A 12389-nucleotide genomic window follows, 5' to 3' on the forward strand; every position below is an offset into this window, starting at 1 on the left:
TTATGATAGTTAATTATTTTTATTATTATAGTTGATCTGAGTTGTGATGAGGAAAAGACCATCATCCCCAAACTACTCCCCCAGCTTAAACCGCACACTCAGAGGCTGGAGGGGGTCACATTCAGGGCTGGGAGAGTTACACTCAGGGCATGGAGGCCTCAGGGGGTCACACTCAAGGGCTGGGGGTCTGGCGCTGGTGGGGGCCAGGAGGGTCACACTCAGGGGTTGTGGGGAGATACAAACAAAAAAAAAGACAAGTCAGCTACACTGAGCAGAAGTGGGGGCAAAAGGGTGGGAGGGCAGAGTGGGGCAAAAATGACTTACAGCAAGAGTCTATTAAGTGACTTGCCTGGGGTAGCTATGAATATTAAAGGGAATACGTAATTGTGTCTCTATTGATAGAGAGAGCTGGTGGATGTGGCAGTGTTGAGGAGCTGCAAATGGTTCCTTTAAGAGCCATGTGCAGCTCCGAGCTGCTGGCGACCCTTAACAAATCTAATCATGACCCATGTTTGGGTCCTGATGCATAGGTTGGGAACCCCTGCTTCAGAATGTACCACCCATCAGGTCTTGAGTCACAGCTTCTCTCAGATCTCTGACTGGCTGATGTATTTAAACCTAGATGCCACCCTACTCTGAGAAGCAATGAGGATTGCTTGCCTGCTTCTGCTTCAGACCTTGCTTGCAGAAGGCCTAGACACTAGCTTCTGACCCTGGTTTGTTCCAGACTCCGCTCTTGCACTAACTTGGTGGCAGACCCTCCCTTCCCAATATCCTGACATGGCTTGATCCTGACTCTGTGTTGTGTTGGCTGTGTGCACCTTGGTGCCTAACCCCAACTTCCCAGTTCAACCCCAGCTCATCTCTTGACTTGCAGCTTCCGCAAGCAAGGTCTGACAGTTGCCTGTGTGCAGGCCAGCCATGGCAAAACAACACATGGAGATGGACTTTTTGTTCAGTAGGGCAGGGCTATATTATGAAAACCCAGAAAAGGAGATGGTATTCCATGTGGAGGAGATGGGGGTTTGCTTTCAGTGGAGTGGAGAGGGAAGTCAAAAGGATGTGAGATGAAGTTGGAAGAGAGGATTTGAAGAGGCCCTGGGTAAACTAGGCTCCAGAAACTCAGCCCAGCCCACTTTCCTCCAGTCACGTGAGTTGAAGGACTTTTTCTCTGGTGTGTTGTCTGCTGGCTGGAAGTCATAACTCCAGTGGGGATTGGGAAAGGGAACATGGCCTGGCAGCAGATGTTAATGGGGTGGCAAAACATACACAAGTTGTGTTTTAGAATAAAGAAACGCATAACTACCAACTCTCTTCTTGACTTTACTTTATTTTAACTCTTGTCTACCCATCCTCGTACTTACTTGCTTATTGTTTGTCATCTCACTTTTTCATCATGTCTGCCATTGAATTGTCATGCTTAACCCATGTCTATTGAATATTTTATCAGCTACAGTAGTTTTGTCATGTCAGTGAAGACAGATGTAGATCACTGCTTGCTTTTTATGGCCACCAATCCAATTAGATTGTGGTACATTAAGGCACAGCGCAGTATGGATGTCCTATTGCCTCCAAAAAGCAAGTGGTCAAAATGTCTTTCTGTTAATGATACCAGAAGCTACAATTTGGGCTGTGTTACAAATGCCTGATGTCTGCATTGGCTCCAAAGGTTTCTTGAGTCCTTTTAATGTCCTATAAACATAGCTTCTGGAACCACACTGTCAGACTCAGGCTAGACTGCTTCCTCATGTTGTCTAAGCAATTGCCATTCCATCTTGTGCAGGGTGAAAGAATCATTCCAGCAAGGTATTCCGTCAGAGGTACAGGAAACCTGCTCTTTCAAAAATTCTGAAATTCCTAAATAATAGGCTCTGATTTTTTTTCCACACTAAAAGAAACTGAATTTTTTGATCTGTGGAAAATACATACTATTTTCTTTAAACACAAAATATATTGGATTCAGATTTTCCATTTCAGATAACACTACCTATGTTCATATTTCACTTTCAATCCAGTCATTGACTTCTAGACCCCAAACCTGCTGGCAAGTGTCAAAATCCTCACACCTTGAGTGCTGCATTTAGTACTTTGCATTTAGATCTCTGAGTTAGGTGAAAGTTGTTTAAAAGCTAGACAGTTCTTAATGACTAAAGTGTGTTGAGTGAATCCCATGGAATACAATTGATAGCTTTCCACATCTGAAGAGGCTCAAGAACACATGTTGTTCTAGCTAGAGCTGTCATAGAATCATAGAATACTAGGACTGGAAGGGACCTCGAGAGGCCATCGAGTCCAGCCCCCTGCCCCAATGGCAGGACCAAGTACTATCTAAACCATCCCTGATAGACATCTATCTAACCTGTTCTTAAATATCTCCAGTGATGGAGATTCCACAACCTCCCTTGGCAATTTATTCCACTGTTTGACCACCCTGACAGTTAGGAACTTTTTCCTAATGTCCAACCTAAACCTCCCTTGCTGCAGTTTAAGCCTGTTGCCTCTTGTTCTATCCTCAGAGGCCAAGAAGAACAAGTTTTCTCCTTCCTCCTTATGACTCCCTTTTAGATACGTGAAAACCGCTATCATGTCTCCCCTCAATCTTCTCTTTTCCAAATTAAACAAGCCCAATTCTTTCAACCTTTTTTCATAGGTCACATTCTCTAGACTTTTAATCATTCTTGTTGCTCTTTTCTGGACCCTCTCTAGTTTCTCCACATCTTTTTTGAACTGCGGTGCCCAGAACTGGACACAATACTCCAGCTGAGGCCTAACCAGCGCAAAGTAGAGTGGAAGAATGACTTCTCCCGTCTTGTTCACAACACACCTGTTAATGCATCACACTGTTGACTCATAACTGTCAGTAACTTAAGCTGAATATTCCCTTGCAGACCTTGTTTTTTTTTCTGACAGTATGTCTTAAGGGAAAATTACTCTTGGCCCGGCAAGGGCACCCAAGATGAGCTGGGCACAGTGGCAGCGATACCTCTCTCTTGAGCTTAATGGGGGTGGGGAATGGCAAGATCATGACCTGGTACCCCTCACTCCAGCCAAGAGCCTGCCTTAGAGAGTGGGTGAAAGGAAGTGCCCTGACATGGTGTAGATCCTGCCTGTCAGTCTGAACCCAGAGAGTGACAATGGAAAACCTTCACCTCCAATGCCCATCCTCTCCACTGAGGCAAATGGGCTGAAATACTAGCAGGGAACGCGTGACTAGCTCTGCCCAGCTGGATATGACATTGCAGAACAATTATATTCAGAATTGCTTTGGCAAAGGAATAATATGCACAGTGTTAAAATTCGTACTGCAAGAGCAATCCTCATTTTCAGAGTGCTGGATGTATGCTGGGCATTACACAGAAAGACACACAGACTGTCCTCTGAATTCAGACATAGCATAATAACAAGTGAACTAGGACAAGTCAGGGACAAGAGAAAAGGTACTGAAAGGAAAGGATGAGAGGAGCATGGTGGCTGATAGGAGCCAGAAAAAGACTAAAGAAAACGTGATGAGGATTGGATAATGGTGAGGAAGAAGCTGAAGTGAGTGGGGAATATCATATATGAAGAACATAGAGGACAGGGCCCATAGTAGCCCACTGTTGCTGTTTGCTCCTTTGGTGTATCCACAAATACAGTGGTTTATCAGTCCAAGCAGTTGGGTTAGGAAAATGGAGACACCTGAACACACAGGTTTGAATTGCAGTGAGCTCAAACTCAAGCTGTGTCTACATTAGCCCAGGAGATTGACCCACTCAGGTGTACAACTTTTGAAGCAGTTTAGAGTCCAAGGGCTTGAAGTTCTGCATAAATGGTATGGTAGCATCTGAAGAATGTTTCTCTATTGTTTTAACTCATCCTCATCGTTTCCAGTTATAATTACTATAGTTGTCATATAATATGTATACTTTGAGAAAAGTAGGCTCTGAAAGACACCTTAAAGTCCAGATGGAAATGAGTGTGAATAATCTGGCAAATATACTGTAGATATATGAAAACTGAATTGGCATCTGTTTTTTAAATCCAAAACTTGTAGGCTATGTCTACACTGCAGGCTATGTCTAGGCTATGTCTACACTACACTACTTTGTTAAGTAGAAATAAGTTATTCCTGACTAGCACGTCCATACTGCAAGTGCATTTCCAAATTAAGCATTCACAGTACAGAGTCCTATTCAGAAATAAGAGCAATGTATTTTGGGTGTGTATCTCATCATACCTGGGCTTGCTAGGCATTGTGGGATGTCAGCAAGAAACACAAGGTGCCCTGGGAATCAGGAAGTTGTCCCATGCGTGCCTTCTCTTCCTGAATCCCCCCAGCCCCGCCAGTTTCCTGTTCCTTTCTGTGCCATTCAAAGTGCTACGGGGAGCCCAGTTTTCCTGCATATGCAAGGAAGCAGCCATGGATCCTGCACAGCATGAAGAAGATGTGGTGGCAGAACAACCACTGCTCTTAGTGCGACACAGCAGCTGATGGTAGGACTGTGATTTGATGACAGAGTGCAGGTATCCAAGGGGGCCTTTAGTGCTCATGTGGCAGGTATCCCCAGTATTGCATCCAGCTGTTCATAGTACTTACCGGTGAAATACTAGGGGTGAAGAAGCTATGGCTACAAAATAAAAGCTGTGTGTTGAATTATCCCATAGAATAAAAAAGAAAAAATAGTATCAATGCATGGCTAGCATTCGATTGCTTTGAAATGAAGCTGGGGGGCTAGCTGGGGAAATCGGGGGGATGGGGTGAGATCAGGGTCTGGCTGCGGAAAGGGAGGCAAGAAAAGGGAGCGAACCAGGGAACAGATGCATTGAGCTGGATCTGCCACTGCCACCAGAGCCCAAACTGGGGTGAGGCGCTTGCCCATCACTTCCCGCTTAAGCTGCGGGGAGCAAAGGTGTGGAAGCGGTTAGCGGGCTGGTGGCGGGGGTGGAGCACCTCCAGAGAAGAAGAAAGTTGGAAGGGGGAAAAGATGAGTGTGATGCTTTTGCTTAGTTTCAGAGCACAGAATGGGGCACGCTTTATACTTTGCAGCTTTCAGCTCTGTAGTGTGCTTCTGCTCACCCCTTGCTCTGTGTAAGCTCATTGCAGGCACTCAGCAAAGCCTCCCAAAATCACATGTGATGGATATAGAACGTGCCAAATCACAGGAGGAAGAAAAGTTTCTCTGGGGTACTGTGGAATTTTTGTGCAGGTAAGAGAAAGAGAGGCAGGGAACACTGCCCACCAGGATTCTTTTTTGGGGGCTGGGAGCAACAATGCCGGGAGATTGGATTGGGAAAGACAGAGGCAGCTCCTGGTAGTGCCCACTGAAGAAACCTTTCTCATTCAACTGTTTTCAAAGCTGTAGAGAACGAAAAATAGAAGCCCTGCTTGAGGGGGTCAGGGGGGACTTTGCTTTGGTTTATATCTCTCAGAATAGGAATCAAATAAAAAAAAACCAGAAGAAATTATGAGCAATATAGTGATCTGAGAGTGAGTTTTGAGAGGTCACCTGAATCAGCAGTTCTCAACCTGCAGTCCAGTACACCAGGATGTGGTACTGTCAGCAAGGCTGGCAATAGATTCATGGGAGGGCCCAGGGAAGAAAGCTGAGATCTCCTTCATAAATGAAGCCTGGGGCACAAACTCTACTATCCAGGGCAGAAGCCAGAGCCTGGGCAACTTAGGTTTGTGAGGTGCCCTGTGGCATAGGGCCTCAGGGAGTGGCGCAGGATGCTACCGCCCCTCTGAGCCCTGGAGCAGGGCTGGAGCTCCCAGCATGGGGCTTGCAGGGAACCCCACTGCTGCCCCAGGCCAGGGCTGGAACTCTATGTCCAGGGCCAACAGAGAGCCCTGCTGAGCCTTGGACTGGTGCTGGAGCTCTGCACATGGTGTCGGCGGAGGACCCTGCTGCTGCCCTGCTGAGCCCTGGACCGGGGCTGGATGTCGGTGCGCAGGTCCAGTGGGGAGACCTGCTGCAGCCTCATGGAACCCTGAAATGGGTCTGGAGAACCATGGGGCAAACCATAGGCCCAGGAGCTGGAGCTCTGCTAAGCCAGCTCCAGAACCCCATTGCAGCCCTTCAGCAGCACAGCTGGAAAAACCGGTATCCCAGCAGTTTGGGACACATGGGAAAAAAGAAGCAGAGTCTGCAGTGCTGCCTAGAGAGGCCTACTCACTTGAGCTTGATGGGATGCCTCCCAGGAGACCAATTAAGCTGTAATTAGCTCTGGTTTGTACACACTTATTGAATTGCAGAACTGAAAGGGAGGGAGTCTGCGAAAGTTGTTCCTTTTTGGTGAAGTTATTGTTCCAAGGTAAATGGCCCATTATTCCTGAAAAACAGGCTCACCTGTGTGTCCCCAAGGTGTTTTCTTCCAGAAGAAAGGGGTTTTAGTGGAAGAAAAGCCCCTGTGTAGAGAAGCGCCTAAGGTAAAAATAAGGGGACAATTTTGAGCCTCGGTGGTCAAGTGACTTGCCAAAAGTGAAACACTCAAGGTAACAGAGAGATCGCATTTTCCCCACTTAAATTAATCTACAGTACCAAAAAGGTTGCAGCATTCAAGCATTATGCTGCATACATTGGAACAAGTGTGTGTTCATGCCCTGGTATGCCTTTCTCTTTACTCCCGCAGAAGCTGCAGATGCTACTCGTTTGTTTTGTACTTTATCACTTGGTGATGTTAAATATAATCTGATGGAGGGCTCTCTGCAATAGCTACTGTAAATTCAATCCATTGGGGACAGGACATTTCTGGTAACAATTACAAAGGATAATCCATCAGAGAACAATCATTCAGAGGGACCCTGATGTTTCACCAAATTACAAATGTATTTAATTGACGTCGTTCCCGGATACAAAGATGATATAGTTTCATGTAACACTTTCATTAATATATCTTACTTGGGCTCAGGTGCCTTCTTTGTTTCAATGAGTAGATTACACTGATATCATGGTGACAAATATAAGAACCTATAGAGAAGAAAAAAGAACCAAAGCTAGCCTGAGAGGTAATTTCCGAAGTATTGTGCCTCTCCAGGCTAGACACATGCCTGAGTATTTTTAACTTGTTGTGAAACTTTAGCTTCCTGTAAGAGGTTGATATTTCTCCATTAATTATGAATAACAATTACCTGTATTACAGTGGCACCTAGAAGCTCCAACCAAGATTATGTCCCACTATCGTCAGCACTGTATGTAGATAAACTTGTACTGATATTGCTTTTATTATTATTATTTTACTAACACCTGCCTGATTATATGAAACCATATTATCTTTCTCTCAAATGGATTTTACTAGTGGCATTTTTTTCATGCTCCATCATAATCCATGTCATGTTAGGAGCACAACTGGACTTCAATTCTTTGTCAAAATCTGTGTGAAAAATACTGCCTGCGTCAGATAAACTTATATGAGGAAAGAAAGTGAGCAAAACCTCCTGCCACTGATACAGTCTCTAGCCAGCTACGATGATCTAAGAAATCATTGGTGTTGACCATAACCTCTTCTCGCTCCAGAGGAACATAAAGGACCTGTAATTGTGTGCAGCAGAATTGTTAGTTGACTTTATGCTGCACAACAAGATGTTCTTTAATTCAAAGCTTTAGTCTGGAGAAAGAAGGAGACCAAATAAATGAACAAAACAATTGTTAATTTTTAAAAACAGACATCTACAATTATCTAAGAAATGAATACAGTGTTCATATTACCTGTCAGAACTACAGCAAGCGGATTAATTCAGTACATATGAATATAGAAGATAACATTGCTCTCTGGAAACAGTGCAAATTTGTACTGCAAAAGAATATTTTACGTAAGTCTAGTTTTTTGGTAGCTCTCTGCGCATACTCAGAGTTCCTAATCTTGTCAAACACCTGCTCTCTGACAAACAAGTATTTTCCAAGGGACAAGTCTGGTTGCATACTGGGCTTTTAGGTCCTCACAAAAGAAATATATTGCTAGACACTGAAGTGTTCACTGATGGGCTCATGTGTATTGAGTTTCTTGATGTCTGCTCTATGTCCGTTTATTTTTGGTGAAGGCTTTGCCCAGTGTGTCCAATGTACTTAGTGTCAGGGCATTGTTGGCACATAATGATATATATAATGTTGCTAGACGTGCACAAGAATGTGCCTTTGATCTGGTAACTAACATGGCTAGGTCCAGTGATGGTATCCCCAGAATAAATATGTGGACAAAGGTGGCAATGGGGTTTGTTGCAAGGAAAAGTTCCAGGATCAGTGGTGTAGCCTGTGATTGCTGGTGGGAATCTTTCTTAGGTTAGGAGGTTGTCTATAGGAAAGGACAGGCCTGTCACCTAGGGCCTTCTGTAGCATCATGATCCAGAATAGGTTGTAGGTTCTTAATGATGCATTGCAGGGGTTTGAGTTGGGGGCTATAGGTGATGACGAGTGGTGTTCTGTTATTGATCTTCTTGGGCCTATCTTGAAGTAAGTGGTTTCTGGGTATTCATCTGGCCCTGCCAATTTTTTTTTTTCACTTCTCCAGGTGAGTAATTCAGTTTTATGAATGCTTGGTAGAGGTCTTGTAGTTTTCAGTCTCTGTCAGTAGGATCAGAGCAGATGCAATTGCATCTGAGGGCTTGACTATAAACAATGGGTCATCTGGTGTGTGTTGAGTGGAAGCAGGAGGCATGTAGGTAAGCGTAGCCATCAGTGGTGTGACAGGGTAAGGCTGGCGGTGGGAGGGTGAGTACAAGAGGGAAAAGCAGGGCTGGCAGATAAGCAGAGTGGGAGCAGCTGGGAAGGAAACTGCCCTGGGTCAGTTGGGACCAGTTGGCCCCACTAAAGACTGCCTTGAAAAACCCCTTTGCCCAGTGGGAGAAGGAGAGTGATAGAGGAGAGTATAGGAGTGAGAGGAGAGAAGCAAGGGGAATTTTTGGAAACAGCAGAGAAGGGGAGGAGTATTCAGCATCAAAGGGCTAAGGCCCCTATCCAGGCGGCCCTGAGATTCGTCAGGAGGCCAGAACAGACTGATTGCACCGGGGGAGCCGATCCAGGAGCGGGAATGTGCTGCTTCTACTGCTGCTGACACTACTTGGAGGAGGTACCGGGCGCAGGGGGGATCCTGTGGGGAAGAGGCCCAGGGAGAACAGCTGCAGTGTCCATGGTGAGGGGAACCCTTCCCCACCAGTATCAGCCACACAGAGTGCCTGGGCTGGAACCCGGAATGAGTGGGTGGGGCCCGGGTTCCCCCCAGACCACCATCCCCCGCCACATCTCAAGAAGTGCAACAGCATCCTGGTTGTGGGGCTAGTGGACTGAGCAGAGGCCTGGAACCCAGGAATGAGGTTAGCCGTACCACAGTGGGTTTCCAGTAGAGAGTGGTGCTGATGTGTCCATCAGTGATTTGTACTGTGGTATCCAGGAAGTGTATTTCTCTTGTGGAATAGTCAAGGCTGAGATTGATGGTAGGATGCAGGTTGTTAAAATCTCTGTGGAATTCTTCTGGAATCTCTTTACTGTGGGTCCAAATGATAAAGATGTCATCCATGTAGTGTAGGTAAAGGGGGGTAACGGGATGAGAGCTAAGGAATCATTGTTCTAAGTCAGCCATAAAAACGTTTGCATACTGTGGGGCCATGTGAGTACCCATAGCAGCGCTGCTAATCTGGAGGTATAAATTGTCCCCAAATTGGAAATAATCGTGGGTGAGGACAAAATTACATAGGTCAGCCATCAGATTGGCTGTGGTAACATCAGGGATCTTAGACCCAGTCATCCACCCTCTCACAGTAAAAAGCTTATTCAGGGAAGGTGCTATGATAATACAAATAATAATAGAAGGTGGTAGCAGTAGTATTGTAGTTGAGGGTGAGGAGCTCATTGGTATCCAGTAGTAAGCTTGTCTTGGCTAGTCACTTATACCTCAATTCACTTATGGCACTATCTGTGTCTACAAAGTATCATGTAAGGTATAGTGGGCAAATAAATAACATTCTGATCATTAATATTCTTGCATGGTGTATAAATGCCGTGAGGAATACAAAAAGGTGAAGGAAATATGGATTAAAGTATGTTTGAACCAGACAAATGGGAGGAGACAGTAAACAGGCTTCTCCAGACAAAGGAAAGGTTGATGCCTCTATCAAGGTGCAATCACAATTTATTGGCAATGATAACCAAGTGGCCATTCATTGATATATAAGAGGGTATAGCGATAGATCAGTTTGCATTGTAGGAAGCACCAGAGGGGGATAAAACCAGCATGGAACCTTTTCCAACAGACTACCTGGCACTTTTCTATACAGCAGGAGCACTGAACTTAGAGAAGGATATAGTTAAAATTCAATGGGCTATTGGGGTGGGGGAGTCCATCAGGCCATCCAGTATCCCAAGGCCATTTGCTTAATTAAGAACATTTGGGAGGAGGGTTAGCTCAGTGGCTTGCACATTGCTCTGCTAAACCCAGTGTTGTGAGTTCAGTCCTTGAAGGGGCCAGTTAGGGATCTGTAACAAATAAATTAAAAAGAAAAAATCTGTGGGGGGTGGCGATAGGTCTTGCTGTGAGTGCAGGGGACTGGGTTCAATGATCTCTGAAGGTCCCTTCCAGCTCTGAGATACAAAGGTAATATAGATCTGAACTTGAAAGAATTTGAGAAAACTTGTCATCATCCTTACAGCTGTGTCTACACTAAAGAGTTTGTTGACAGAAGGGGCTTTCTGTTGACATAACTCAGGGAGCATCTACACATGCAAAGCATTCTGTCAGCAGTCTCAACAGAACTCTGCATTTGTCTTGCCAGTGTTACCCCTCAAAATTTTGAGAAATAACACGTGTGGATAGAGTTCTGTCAACAGAAGTGCAGTGTAGATATTTCTGCCTACAGAGAGGGCTTCTGGTTCTCTGGGCAGCCCTGTTTGCAGAGCTTCTGGTCAGCCGTTCTGTTGATAGAGTGCAGGGCAGTCTGGCTGCTCTCTGTCGACAGAGCTGATTGCTCTGTCGATCTGCTTTTGTGCATAAATGCAATCTGTCAGCAGACTTCCTGTCGACACAACTCTGTTGACAGATGCTTTGAGTGTCGACGTAGCCTAAGTGACTTCATAGCAAGAACTGGTAGCAAATTTGTGAGCTAACTCCTGAGTGCTCTGTCAGTTTGTATTCTATTTTTATTCAGTACATACTCAAGTTACCTTAAGGTATGTGTCTTCCTGGGCTGTACTTACTTCATGAGCCCCTCTTATGCAAGTCACTCTAGCAGAGAGTAATTATTAATGTCAAAATGATTTTTCCATCAGATGGATTCTTGTAAGTGTTTTCCATGATAGTGTATGTGTTCAATTAAGTCAGATGCTTCCAGAATCTCTTTGAACAATGGCTATGATGCAGAGATGGTGATAAAGCTTCAATCAATTTCTGGTAATGCACAGTTTAGAAAATGGTAATGGAAAAATGTAATAGCAGTTAAATAAGTATTAATGTTTTCCTTAATGAGGAGAGAAAAAAACACATTACTCATTGTAAAATGGCTTTAAAGAGGTGCTAAGGAGTACAATGTACCACAGGAGGCCTATACAATACATAAGACATTGTCAGATCTAATGTGCCATACTCTCAAGAAATACTTTCTGAAACACAATGTGAGGGACAAATAGTTGTTAGATAAAGAGAAAAACAGTAAGTGCTACCACTGGATTCCCAAGAGAACTGCAATTATTGTATTCCAGCATTTATTATATGTTGTTTTAGTACTCAGGACATGTTAGACACCTTCTGGACATTCAAGAAGGGGGATGGTCCTTGCTCCACTGACTTTCACAGTCTAAGAATGAACAGATAAAGATTAGGGAGGAACAAGAGGACATATAGGTAATGCAAATCAACTGGAACATGGATGGTAGAATTGGGCCCTTCAGGAACACAAAGAAATTCCGATCAGCTAAATAGCCCCCATTGAATTATTATTTATTTTTATTATCAAATAATTCCTTGACTGCTCCTTGCTAAGTCGTCAAACTTTGCAATGAGCTTTTTTGTTTGGAAAATCATTTATATTTATAGTGCCATAAATGTCTGTGATGCTTAATTGACAGAAAACATGGAGAAGTCCTATCCCCCTTGAAATCAATGATCATATTGTCTTCCAGTTCCTGTTCTTGATGTGCTTACAACCTAAGCCATTGCTTGCATGGGTGTACAAAGTATGTGAGAAGGACAAAGGACCCTCTTCCTTCCTTACTCCCTGATGCACAGCTATCCAAAATTGTTATATATTGAAACACCATTACTGAGTGTGGGACTTTGTACATGCGAAATACAGACAGTCTATAGTTTACACTCTAATAAGGCAAGAAGAATACTAAGGTCCCAATGGTGAGTCCTGACATCAGAATGAGCAGAATGGTTGCGGGTCTTTTGTTAATAAAGTTATAAGTAGCACATCTGAAGGCATC

The sequence above is a fragment of the Carettochelys insculpta genome, chromosome 3 (assembly GCF_033958435.1).
Source record: "Carettochelys insculpta isolate YL-2023 chromosome 3, ASM3395843v1, whole genome shotgun sequence".
NCBI classification, from domain to species: Eukaryota; Metazoa; Chordata; order Testudines; family Carettochelyidae; genus Carettochelys; species Carettochelys insculpta.